The following is a 13,482-nucleotide window of genomic DNA, read 5'->3' as shown; positions in this document are numbered from 1 at the left end:
TTTGCGAAATAAGGGCGAGGATGGCTTCGGCTCAATCACAGCGGTAACGTTTGTCAGGTGTCTGCTCTACTGACTCCTGATTCTATCCATCTTAATCCATGACGCAGTGTCTGTGCCTGTAGATTGTGCCCACGCTGTCTCTTTGCAACACACAGCCTTATAAGCACCCGCCAAGCTGCTTGACGTCTTCGTGTCTGAACTGGCTGGAACTGAGATGTGATGTGTTTAAATTAAACCTGAGAAGTTCGTCATATATCGTGAATCTATCAAAATTTGTCTCTTCCGGTTTGCCTGTCTCTTAACTCCCTTACTGAAGAGAAGGACAAATGTCTAAAAATTAATTTAACAAGATGCTAACATAAGAACTAAATATACTGATCAATATTGGGTCATATACAGTAATGTCTATAACATAATATCTGTCTACAGATAACTGCATTTGAAAATACAAAAGCTGCAGGCAATGGACTTTGCACAGGACGCTTTCTGGATGCTGTTCATTGTCTGGTATTAACAAGTCACTTTTGAGCAGTTTGATTGCATGCAGGTAAACATTCCGTGTGGAGAGCAAAATGACAAGAAAGCTAACACTTTACATTTGTCAAGCAAATAAGTTACACAAAGACACTATAGTGGTTATAAACTGTTAACTGAGAGGAAACTATCCCTTCGCCTCTCAGCTCCAACTAGAAGTTCAAGTTGCTACTCGCACTGTGGACAATGTCTTTGCCCAAATATTGAAGCCCTAAAACTCAGCGATGCACTGCAGAGGGACAAGCCATGTCCCAGCAGCAGAATGGAGAGGATGCGCTGGAACACGTTTAATCACAACACCTCAGTTTATAATTTACAGGATTTAAAGCATCTACTGTTAATATCTTGGTATTAGATACAATAGCTTCAGAGATCCATTTTCCAGTAGAGCAGAGCAGAGCAGCACACAAGGGATCACCATCACATTAGACACATTAAGTTGGTCTATATAATTTGCTTTAGCAGTGCATCAAGACTCATAACAAGAAACTGCAGATTGAATTCACATCTGTCCTCTTTGTTTCAAATTCTAATATGTCAGCAACTTTTAAATGACTAACATAGCAATGACACTCCTTGATGGCAGCAGCCATCCCCAGCAGGATGCAGTCTGACACAGGCACACACACAAAAACGGTTCATAAGTCCTAGCACCATTCATGGTTTCCGGACAAAAAAATATTTAATGTTGATAGTGAGGGAGGGTCCTCTTGCTCAGCTTGTTCACCTGGTGAGTTCATATTTTCAACATATTTTGTTACAAAGATTACATCAACAACACAAATAGTTACCACAGCCAACAAAATTCAGAGTTGTACATTTGTTTTCTTGCCCAGTTGGTGTGCCCGTGCAGCCCTAAAGTCTCAGTGAAGCTTCAGGCCTTCATCAAGGGAAACTGTCCATGTCTGTGAGCCTTTTTTCTTCCCTGCTTCCTGCCCTGTAATTTCTCTAGGCACCCAGATCAGTTGATAGAGACCTGTACAGATTGGCAGTCAGAGCCACCCTACTCTTTCATCCATGAAATATAGGTGTCACTTAATAGAGTCTCTGCTATTAATACTCTCTGTCACACACACACACGCACAAACACACAGAACTACAACAAAAAAGTCTAATACACGACAAAGTGTGCGGAAACAAAGCAGAGCAGCATCACAGCTGATCCAGCCTATTAGATTCAGCCTTGATTCACGCAGGACTGTGAGCTGACGACACCTCGCCCACTCTTCTGACGACGACAAATTAAACACAGACAGAGAAAGACATGTTGAGGGAAGAGGAAAAAAAGATGGAGAAAGACAGATGGCTGAGGAATACAGAAAGATAATAAAAGATCCCAGCTGTGGCAGCATGAAACAATCCAGTCAGTACTTTAATTGAGTCAAAATGATGAGCTCATGCAAGACAAACAAGATTCATTTTGCACTTCTTTGTTTCAGATGACACACTTGGTCATTTCCAAATGAGGCATCTAAAAGGCCTATCAATACAACAAATAAGCCGTGTGTTTTCTGCTCAGTGCTGTTTGATGGAGTGGCTGTCTGGGTCCTTTCTTCAAAATTAGACAGTCAATTCTCTCAGGTCAATATGCTAATTAAGCCAACCTATAATCAGTAGGGCGGCTCAATCAATAAACCAATCAAATATTTTAACACTGCAAAGTCATCAAGCTCCTTTTTCGCAGTTTAGAGAAATTAAGCTTTAGGTTCCACTGGGATTTTGGGTCTGTAATAAAAACAGGACAAGTCGTTAAAGTAATAGGAAAGTCGGAGGGAAACTGTCAACGTCCACCTAACGTACGAATTTAACATAATACACAGTGATGATCTCTACCCAGTGTCATACAGTACTGAAGGTCTGGGCATTTGACTGTTATTATGGAAAAACTGGTAATTAATTAGGATACAAGGATGACAATTTGGATTAAACCACTTGTACAATGCTGACCTCTCTTGGCTGCTGCAAACATAAAACTAGGCACTCTGCTTTTCTAAAATCCCTACTGAGAGTGTCTTCAAAGCACATGAAATTCACCTAGGACTGTGTGTTCAAACTGTGCTGCTAGCACAGCTCTGATCAAGGATTTTTTTTCTCCTACTCTCACCCTGCATAGGAACAGGTGGCTGGACTGCGAGAAAGGGGAGGGATAAAAACAAGAGGAGGAGAAAATCAAAGAGGTCTTTGAAGTGGTGCACTGCATAAACCTCGCTGCACTGACCTGGCAGTCTCTAAACTAGATAGATGAGGAGATGCATGGAGGGAAGGATGCTGGGAGGCAGAGAGAGGGGGTCTGAACGGACGGAGGGTTAGTGAGCCGAGGGGAAGCAGTGATGAGAATGAATGAGCACAGATTTATGAGAGGGAAACACTGGAAACAACTGAAAAGCGGAAATTAAAGCAAGTCATCAAAAGTGGCATTTTATTTTAAATTGCAAGAAAATAACATAACAGTTTGACTGAATTTCATTCACTCCATCTTCTATTATTCAGTCAGTTCCAGCTATTCATCCATCCCCAGAATGGATTCATTGGTCAACTGATTGTTGGATGGTTGAAGGCCAGAGAATACTTTGCTAACAACATTTTAACATTTCACACATTTCACCAACATTTTAACCCATAGAGCAAAAATGCAAAGTTTAGTTGGATAAATGTTGTTAAATGAAATATGTTTGCGGTTTGTCTTTTTTTTTAGTCATGCAGCTAAATGTAAAAAGGGACAGATAGGGATAATATCAGTTTGAAAGTCTGATTAGTCTACTACATGGGAATGCTGTGCCCCAGAGGATTAATCACAATGACTATGGTGGTTCCTATTTTCCTTAAACTGGGAAGGGAATGGAATTTGGTATTTAAGCTCCCTTAACATTGATTAAATTGAGTTCAATATTATCTATTTATACAGCATCAACAAAGATACAAACTGTCTCAAGAGGCTTGCAGTACCTTAAGATCAAAATCTCCAGTACAAGCACCAAGGATACAACTCCCATTTAACAGACACTTTGAGGAGAACCCAGCCCTTAAGTGTGAACTGACCAAAATGCAAAGAGATATATATCTTTGCATTTTGGTCAGTATGTCAGACATGATGTCAGGGTCTGGGAGGACATTTGTAATAAATAGAGAACTATAGTTGCCTCAATCTTCCTCAATTCTGTATGATCACTACTACCAACAAACATACAATATCACCATAGCCAGGTCAAATATATTGGTCATACAGATTCTGAGGAAATCAGACTTTTGACTGTGTCAGTCATTGAATATATAGACAGCAGTATTGGATAAAAAGCTGGAATGGTGCTAAAATGGAATAAGTAAGTAATAAATGAACATATCATCTCTAAATCATAAATTAAATATATGTCTCTGTTCACACCAGAGGCAAAGGAGAAAATGCTGCTTGCATTTCTAGAGAGCAGTAATATCAACTAGCTGTGTCAAAAGCTGCACAATCAGCCAGCCAAAGTTCACACAAACCCCGGTTCCCCAACAGGGGGAACGGTCAGGATGACATGAATTAACTCTCTAACCAGGGTGGGCGGGTTGGAATTGCAGGGCTGTGCACAGTAAAGGCTAACTTGCTGTGCATCTGACAGCCCTGAGCCTGCCTCCCTTTATTCTCAGTGACAGTTCAAAGGCAGCTTAGCACGCTAAGCCTTCATTAAGGCATGGATCAGCACCAGGGTAAAAATCGGGGTGAATTAGCATCGCTGTTGCACAAGTCAGGGGGAATTACAGATGTCTGCTTAGGTGAGAAGGATAAAAACAAGTAATACAGCATACAAGGCTACAAGCACGTTGAACTCCGTTAGGGCAACGACAGAGAATGCCACAGTTGTGCAAAACAGTTGGGTGTCTAAACTGAAATGGAGATCATTTTATCCTCTTGTCAGTTATTGTACAGTATGAGACCTTCATTTACTCCTGCAGTGTTCTTTTTCCACCTCTGGCAGTGACTCTGATGCAGTGCCTGTGTCAGACTGCATCCCCAACAGGACACAGGCACACACACAAAATGCTGTAGTATCTATCAGTCTTTTGACTGATAGATACAAAAGCAGTTCTGGATCTAGACAGTATCATATAGACATACGGGACAGACTGAAGTCATAGTCACTCAGAAAGATCAAATGACTTTGTGTGTGTGTGTGCGTATTGTGGCATTTACTGTGTTGACCTAAAAGGACTTTTCTGATGCCTATCAGTCTTAATCCAAACACATGAGCACCTGTTACCGATGACCTTGATAAAAGTGGCAGAGAAAACACTAAAGATGTGGATCAGAGTAAAGCTGCCGGCTTTGTGGAAGCAGAAGCTGCCAGGAAACAGACTCATACAGCTGTCCCATACAATAAATCAGTCCATATTAGAAAATATGCCACAGTAGAGGGCGGCACAGTGGTGTGGTGGTGGGCACTGGTGCCTCACAGCAAGAAGGTTCTGGATTCGATTCCATCTTGGGCCTTTCTGCATGGAGTTTGCATGTTCTCCCTGTGTCTGCGTGGGTTCTCTCCGGGTATTCCGACTTCCTCCGACTGTCCAAAGGCATGCTCCTTAGGTTCATTGGTGATTCTAAATTGGCTGTAGGTGTGCATGTGAGTGTGAATGGTTGTCTGTCTCTCTGTGTTAGCCCTGCGATAGACTGGGTGTACCCCGCCTCTTGCCCAATGACAGCTGGGATAGGCTCCAGCCCCCTCGCAACTCTCCAGAGGACAAGCAGTTACAGAAGATGAATGAATGAATGAATGAATGCTACAGTAGACTATACAATGCTGCTGGTGTACTCTGATGGACTTCGTCCAGAATAAGTAGATGTATTTTTTTATGGATTACAATGTGATTATTTTTTTATGATGTTTGGGCTCCGTATTATGGTTTATTATTGCACACTAAAAGAAAGTTAAATATGCTGGTTAACAACAAAAAAAATTTAACCAGGAAAGCGATTACATTGGCAAACTGTGCATGCAGTTTCAACTTCCCTAATTCAGCCCTCCTGTGCCAGATGGGAACTGTGTAATCAGTCAGAACCTAAAGTAAATCAATTATAATCAACCATTTTCAAACTTTTCAGGATACTTTTGCATGTGCATCTTCAATTACCCATACTTCATCTTTAAATGGGCTTTTAGATTGAATCCGAGCAGTTGTGTCAATACGTGTTAAGCAAGCCATCCACTCGGATTATAAATCCATGCATACAGATTTTCGCATTAAAACTCTGTTCTACCACTTGTCACCTGGGGAGCCCTGCACGTTTCTGTTGCTGCCACAGAAACAAAAGAGAGGGTGGCCCTTAAGGTATGAAATTAATATGGCAATATAGCTGATGGGCGGAGCTGAGTTCTTATTTGAGATGCACCACACCTGAGCTGACTGGCATTTAAGAGCAAGAGCCTACGGTATAGACCAGGCCCACAAGATCTTCTTGTCTCTCTCATTGCTGTCTGACTGACTGTGCTATACTGCAGCCTTTGCACGTTGTAATTGTTGTTAAAAGTATGGTCTGTCCTCTAAGACTATCTTTTGTCGCTTCTTAAGAGCCGGGTTGTGACAATATTGAAATCTCTCTACTTTTTTTTTTTTTTTTTTTTTCATCATAGGACAGTGACTGTTTCATTCACCATTCTAGACTCTCAACCAACCAACCAACCATGGAATCATGTCTCCGGTCTTCTTTGCAGCGGTTGTGATCTTGGACTTCTGAGCAAGCCAGTGACCTTTCTATAATGAAGTATGTCTAAGTTAAACATGCTTGCCCTCTGCTGGTCAGTTTAGTGTGTTTCACCACTAGAAAGGAAAAAAACTGAGCACTGAGCTCCCAATAGAGGTGCTTAAGAGAGCGTCTTAATGGGATATACTGATATTTGCACAACGCACCAAGGAGACACAGGCAATTTGACTGGAGTTAAAGATAATACAGTTAAATGCTCGAAACATAAAGGGGAAAAAGTACACTGATGATTTGAAATTGACTTTTAAATAAAAAATAATGCTAAAATAAAGAAGAGTTAGAGTGTTTAGGGTGAAGTCCGCATGTCTGCCTGAGTTGCAATTTGGCAGTAAACCACAGACGCTGTTCTCTTAGGATAATACAAAAAAATGTACAAATGTAAAGCAAAAGGAACCATAGCAAAGATATTCTGTAAAAATCTAGTTAACTTGCAGCTTTGGAGATATGAATGAGCACATGCAACTCTTCAATAAGTCTATATGATGGTTGTTGTTTTTATTTGTTGCTGTTAAGACTGTTAAACTTTCTTGCAATGGCTTTTCTGCCTTAGTGTCATTAGTGCTGCAAGTACAGAGCACTAGAGGAACCTAACACCACGCTGGGTGCCTGGTTACACGTCCAGAACCCACCTGGTGGATGAGATGACACCATCTGAGGCTTTGCCTCACATCGTTCTTTCTTATAAACACACAATGATCAGATGGGGCACCGGATACAGTACAGTAAACTGGAAATATACAAGACATATCTAAACCAAATGAGAAGGAGCCGTTCCTCTATCGATGGAGCCTGCAAATACACTGCCAGGGAAGAAAACACCTAACATAGTGCCACTGTAATGTACCAAATCAAACAGAAGCGATCTAAACAATTAAAATAAATTTGGTTGTTATCACCACTTGAACACCACATACACTATATTACCAAAAGTATTCGCTCACCTGCCTTTACTCATTCTATGAACTGAAGTGCCATCCCATTCCTAACTCATAGAATTCAATATGATGTCGGTCCACCTTTTGCAGCTATTACAGCTTCAACTCTTCTGGGAAGACTGTCCACAAGGTTGAGGAGAGTGTTTATAGGAATTTTTGACCATTCTTCCAAAAGCGCATTGGTGAGGTCACACACTGATGTTGGTCGAGAAGGCCTGGCTCTCAGTCTCCGCTCTAATTCATCCCAAAGGTGTTCTATCGGGTTCAGGTCAGGACTCTGTGCAGGCCAGTCAAGTTCATCCACACCAGACTCTGTCATCCACGTCTTTATGGACCTTGCTTTGTGCACTGGTGCACAGTCATGTTGGAAGAGGAAGGGGCCCGCTCCAAACTGTTCCCACAAGGTTGGGAGCATGGAATTGTCCAAAATGTTTTGGTATCCTGAAGCATTCAATGTTCCTTTCACTGGAACTAAGGGGCCAAGCCCAGCTCCTGAAAAACAACCCCATACCATAATTCCTCCTCCACCAAATTTCACAGTTGGCACAATGCAATCTGAAATGTACCGTTCTCCTGGCAACCTCCAAACCCAGACTCGTCCATCAGATTGCCAGATGGAAAAGCGTGATTCATCACTCCAGAGAACGCGTCTCCACTGCTCTAGAGGCCAGTGGCGGCGTGCTTTACACCATTGCATCCGACGCCTTGCATTGCACTTGGTGATGTGTGGCTTGGCTGCAGCTGCTCGGCCATGGAAACCCATTCCATGAAGCTCTCTGCGTACTGTACTTGGGCTAACCTGAAGGTCACATGAAGTTTGTAGCTCTGTAGCAATTGACTGTGCAGAAAGTCGGCGACCTCTTTGCACTATGCGCTTCAGCATCCGCTGACCCCTCTCCGTCACTTTACGTGGCCTACCACTTCGTGGCTGAGTTGCTGTTTTTCCCAAACGCTTCCATTTTGTTATAATAGAGCTGACAGTTGACTGTGGAATATTTAGGAGCGAGGAAATTTCACGACTGGATTTGTTGCACAAGTGGCATCCTATGACAGTTCCACGCTGGAATTCACTGAGCTCCTGAGAGCGGCCCATTCTTTCACAAATGTCTTGTTTCACAGTCTGCATGCCTGAGTGCTTGAATGTATACACCTGGGGCCAGGCCAAGTGATTAGAACACCTGATTCTGATCATTTGAATGGGTGAGCGAATACTTTTGGTAATATAGTGTATGTACATATGTTCAGACCATCTAATAAAACAATGTGTACAAATTAGGGAGGGTGTCAGGATTGTGTGCCTGCTTTTAACTAATTTCTCTTTTTGAGCTCTTTATTAAAATTCCCACATAAAGAGAGGAAATCAAGAATACTACATTAATTCAGCCGTGGTCTTTTCTCTGTATTTGTCATCTCTGTGCGTGTCTTTGTGTCACATCAGGCCCGCTCTTTAATATTTGATGCTTGGATTTCATTGGAATTCAACAGCGCAAAGCGGCAGGCCCCCTCAGAATCTTGGCCGGGTTAATGCATTGACCATCCTTGTTTCTGTGACTGCCATGCATAATCGCCACCAAGGCCAACTTATTATAGTCAGGTCAAATGTTTTACACCTTGGCGTGGTACGGGGGATTCACATAGAATGAAATGAGAAGAAAACAAGGACAAATGGGAGACAAAGTTAGCAGACAGAAAGCAAAGAGACTGGAAAGGACAAGTTCAGCCAAACACCGTCTGAGAACCCAAAGGTCAGACTATGATTTATACTGCAGACTCACAGCTCCCCGAGATTGCATTATCTGTGATCATCAGTCATATTTCACAGGACACGCAGGCCTGTCAAAATATGCCCCCATCAAAATAAATCTCCTCTAAATGACAAAGACAAAACACAGCATTTAGGCGCTAAAAGTCAAGCTTAAAAATTCTTTTGCCTCCTGACCCAAATGCCGCTGCTGCCTTCTGCTTCCAAACAAGCCCTCAGAGTGAAAGAACACAGCAGATCAAGGAGCGTTTTCATTCCTGGAAACTGTCAAGCAAGGAGGGCTTACCATCACCATGCCAATACCCAGACAGAGGTTTAGTGATAAATCTACTTGTTTCCATTGTTTGACACCGACCACCAATGGCTTCTTGCTCCCTTCCCCCGAGCCTCAAACTGAGTCTTCTTCTCTGCCGCAATAGCCAGCACCCATTCATATGCCTGGGCGCCCTGACAGTTTTATTTGCCAGGCCGTCTTGTTAACACAGTGAATAGCGCGGCCGCCCTGTGTTATGCAGATCAGAGTGGGTTACCGAGGGGACAGACGTCAGCAAGCCATTCAGGTCCGGGTTAAAACTCAACCCGTCCTTCTTGTTCTACTGCAACTATCCTCTCCTTCCTTCTCTTCAACCCCCTCGGCGCTGCTTTTAGCCAGCTAAAGTTTCAGCTAAAGCCCTACTGCATACAACGACGGCCTTTGTCCAGAACCAGTCAGCTCCGGTGAAAAACCTGAACCAAATCCGCTGCCTTAAATTTTTTTTTTTAAGTTTTGCTGCTGGACAGAGGAAATGAAAAACTGCTAACGGAAAGATCTCATTGCGTATATCCCCTCCTTTGTAGTGATGTCTGACTGACCTGACCTGCAGTGAGACTAACAAAACAGGTTCAGTGTAACCTTTTAGGCGTACATTAGATCGTGCAGAAGAGAAAGAGTCATGTGATCAGGCTGATCAGATAGCACACTCACACTCAAGGCTCATGGTAATAACCCTGGTAATGAGTCTCATTAGCACAAGGAAAATCAATCAGGCCAAAGGCAAGAATTAATAATTTAGGAGGAGCATGTTGTGCATAGAGAATCTCCTACTCCTATTGCTAACCTGCCCAGAGCAGCCAACTCAGCTTACTGAGTAATGTAACACACTGACACACAAGCAGCCAGGAATCTCAAACGCTTTCTTTATCGGTCCGTTTTGTAGCCACATCTGGGCAGGCAGAGTTGGCCTGCATTTTTCAACTTCCATCACTTTAAAGATCCCAAAGGTTACAGAGACGTCACGGATCTTTTACCAGACCTTAAATGTGGATTAACATTTAAGTAAAACAGGATTAATCAAATTCTTGATGGTAGTGTTTTGGTAGGCCAGGGAGATGTTAAATACCCAACACTAGACCGGCTGCTGCCTTCACCGTGAATGGGTAATGCCTCAACACACTCGGTCAGCTTATTACAAAAGACCAGTCTGAAACTCACCCAGGAGCTTGGCTTACTGGAGATCCTATAGAGGCGGTACAGAAGAGAGAGAGAATAGGAAGAAATGAATGGGAGAAAAACACTGAATATTTAGAGAACCTTTAATATTTCAGTGGATTCTGAGACAAACATGTTAAAAGTGTGGAGACTTGTGGGGGGTTGGGTTGGAGGGGCTGTATCATGGCACAATTCACTGTAATTTAATTAGTCAGTGAGATCTCAACTCTCTTGGCTATGCCTCATCAAGCAATATCGACAAACTTTGCATTACCTACATATCAAGCTAAAAAATTCAGAAATCATACAATGACCCTCAGTCTGACAAGTACTGTTAAAGGTGACCTTTGGTGAGTGTTCCCTGCTGCTCCTCCTCAGGCAGTGTTCCTTCTAGAACGTGGTCTGTTTAAACCAGAAACCATCACTTCTTAAACCTAGCCAAGTGGTTTTCCTGCCTTTGCCTAACCTAACGGTGAGTGAAAATAAAACGTATGTCGAAAAATAAAACAAATCGCGTCAAAAATACAATGGTTCCACAAGGAACACAAAAACTACTCCCTTTGGTAAAAGAGCGTTTGTCCTCGGTATCTAATAATTCTCGCTGATGGGATAATATTGGATTTGGTCGTAAACCTGACAAATCAAAGCAACATAGGACTCAAAGGACGTTTCTGAAGCAACAGCAACTCAGACTTGAAGGCAGTATTTGACACCCCAGGAAGGAGAACGTATTGATTTAACATGTGATAATTGAGTAAGAAAGAGAATGGGTAGACTACCATCAGGGCAACATGTCGATGTTTAGCAACTGTTAGCGGCATGTTAGCGGCTAATTACCACTAAACACAGCTGAGCCTAGGTTAGAATTCTTGAACAACGACATTTTGAGCAAGGAAAGGAAAAAGAAAAGTTGGCAGAGTGATTACAGTTCATCCAGGGGTCACGGATCTTTGTATGAAGAAAAAAGTAAAAAAGTAGAGGAATCTATCCAATAACTGTAAAGATACTTCACACAAAACTACAAACGTCCCCCTCTTGGTGGTGCTCAAGGAAAAGCCAAATTCCAAAGCCATTAGGATTCATCCTCAAGGGACCAATTGTCGTGACAGTTCATCCAGTGGTTTATGAGACAGGTCAACATTACCATCCACAATTCTACCTCTAGCAAGGCTACAAATTCAGCTGACGTAGAGATCACCATTATCAAAGATCCAGTTTTAAAGTACTAAAGATAAACTGTGTCTGATGGTGCAGGTTAGTTTGAGAGAATGCAACAGGGCACAACTATCATCATCGGGTCTTCAAATCTGTTTCAAACCACTCAGCTGCCTTTGTTGACCGTGCAACAGATAAACAGCATCTGGTATGTGACAGGAGCAGACAGTACACCTGTCCTATTCATCTTCCTATCTCTGACCTCAGGGTCACTGAAAGTTCATTGCATTCCAAAACACACCATTACTTCCATGCCTTAAGGAAACACATTTATTTTTTCCTGAGAAAGAAGCAGGAAATTCCTTGTGGAAATGGTATGTTATCTCCTCAGAAACAAACACTTATTGAAGCTGTAAAATGTTTTTTTTTTCTCTCTTCAGCATACAAAGCAGGGTTCCTGAAGTCTGTGTCCGCTGACATTTTATCCCAGCTTGCTGGAGGGGAAAAGTTTACTTTTTATTGTGAGACAGCAAAGGAAAGCAATTTAAAGGCCGCATTCCTGAGCCCGCTGTTGCCCCTGTAATAGTTTACTTTACAGCAAAAGAGAGTTTACGGTTCAGACACTCCCCTTCTATTGTGCCTGCCAACCTGAAGACAAAATGCCTGGCAAATCCACGGCTGCCATGACTCTGAGTGAAGGGGCTCCAACCTGCCTGACTTTTCTTTTGCCAACACACAACAGCTTTGTGTGGATCTTTTCAGTCACGTGTTGTGCAGGAGTCAAAAATTCAAACTCAATTCAACTTCTCAGTGTTGTTGAGCTTAAAATGTTGGACCTCTCTTCCCCAAGTAATCCTCAATGGACCAGGTCAAGCAGCTTATTTTGTTCCATGAATACAATGTGGGATTTGTAACCAGTACATAATGTGCTTTGGGGTTTTGTTGTTCCCACAAATTGCGCTCCATCAGCCAGTATACAATAAAACGAGATAACGGTGTAGCTCTCTAATAAGAAAATGGCTGAGTGAGTGGAAGCTATAAGAATCAGCTGACACTGATAAACTAACTCAGAGCTGTCCTACACCTTGTGTAATGTTTTTTTCTGTTGCATTCCTGTAACAGAGTTGCACACATTACTCACATATTTTTAAACAAACTTCACAACACTTTTAATATATGGTTTGTTTCGCAGCATAGGAACATTTCTGTAGCCTCAGTGCGACTGTAGAAGCAGAAAGCCTGAATGAATGGTCTTTACAGTAGAAACTATTATCTTAGAGCACACAGGAGCAGAACAATGGTTTCCTCACTGTATCAGGCGTGGCTGATTCTATTCCAAGCACCAAGCATCTTCATGCTGAAAGCCCCTCGACTTGAGGAAGAAACCCAAGAGTTTAGAGAATGGGATCTTAGCCAAACTGGTAGCGGAATAATTAGCTGCAGCAAATTACTTTAAATCTGTATATGACTTAATTCAATAATGTATACACATGTTTTTGACACTGGTGATCAGTGTGATTTCGGTGCATGGAGTGGAGCGATGCGATGCTGTACCTCCATTTGTGCAGGACAAAGCCAGGACACTGTTCTCCACAGGCGATGCAGGGCTGTCCTCTCTGAGGCTCATGTGCAGGGTTCAGCTTGGGATGGACAGATACAGAATTGAGGGGTCACAACTTGCAGTATTAGATACAGTAACAACAATATTAAGTTCAGATTGTCACTGGTTAAGTTTTTAGGCTTACAAAAAAATGCTACAAAAAGTTTAAAGCTCAAATCATCAGCAATGTGCTAGTTTCACCAACATTTTGAAGTTCTTCATGTAACCTCATGATATAGAACATTGTAAAACAAACAGGAAATGAATGCAACAAAACATGTTGTTCCT

At 42.3% G+C, this 13,482-nt stretch overlaps 1 protein-coding gene across 1 annotated transcript in view; it reads right to left on the bottom strand.

Moving 5' to 3' along the window:
• Nucleotides 1–13,197, bottom strand: part of prickle2b (prickle homolog 2b) — an 88,320-nt gene extending 75,123 nt beyond the window's left edge. The window contains exon 1 of the mRNA XM_084543316.1: nt 13,149–13,197. The gene's annotated coding sequence lies outside the window, so the exon portion shown is untranslated. The remainder of the gene's footprint in view (nt 1–13,148) is intronic.
• Nucleotides 13,198–13,482: the final 285 nt, after the last annotated feature.

This window comes from Chelon labrosus (assembly GCF_963514085.1).
Source record: "Chelon labrosus genome assembly, chromosome: 4".
NCBI classification, from domain to species: Eukaryota; Metazoa; Chordata; class Actinopteri; order Mugiliformes; family Mugilidae; genus Chelon; species Chelon labrosus.
Note: the sequence above shows the minus strand (reverse complement) of the source record. Positions and strands in the feature narration are given on the sequence as shown.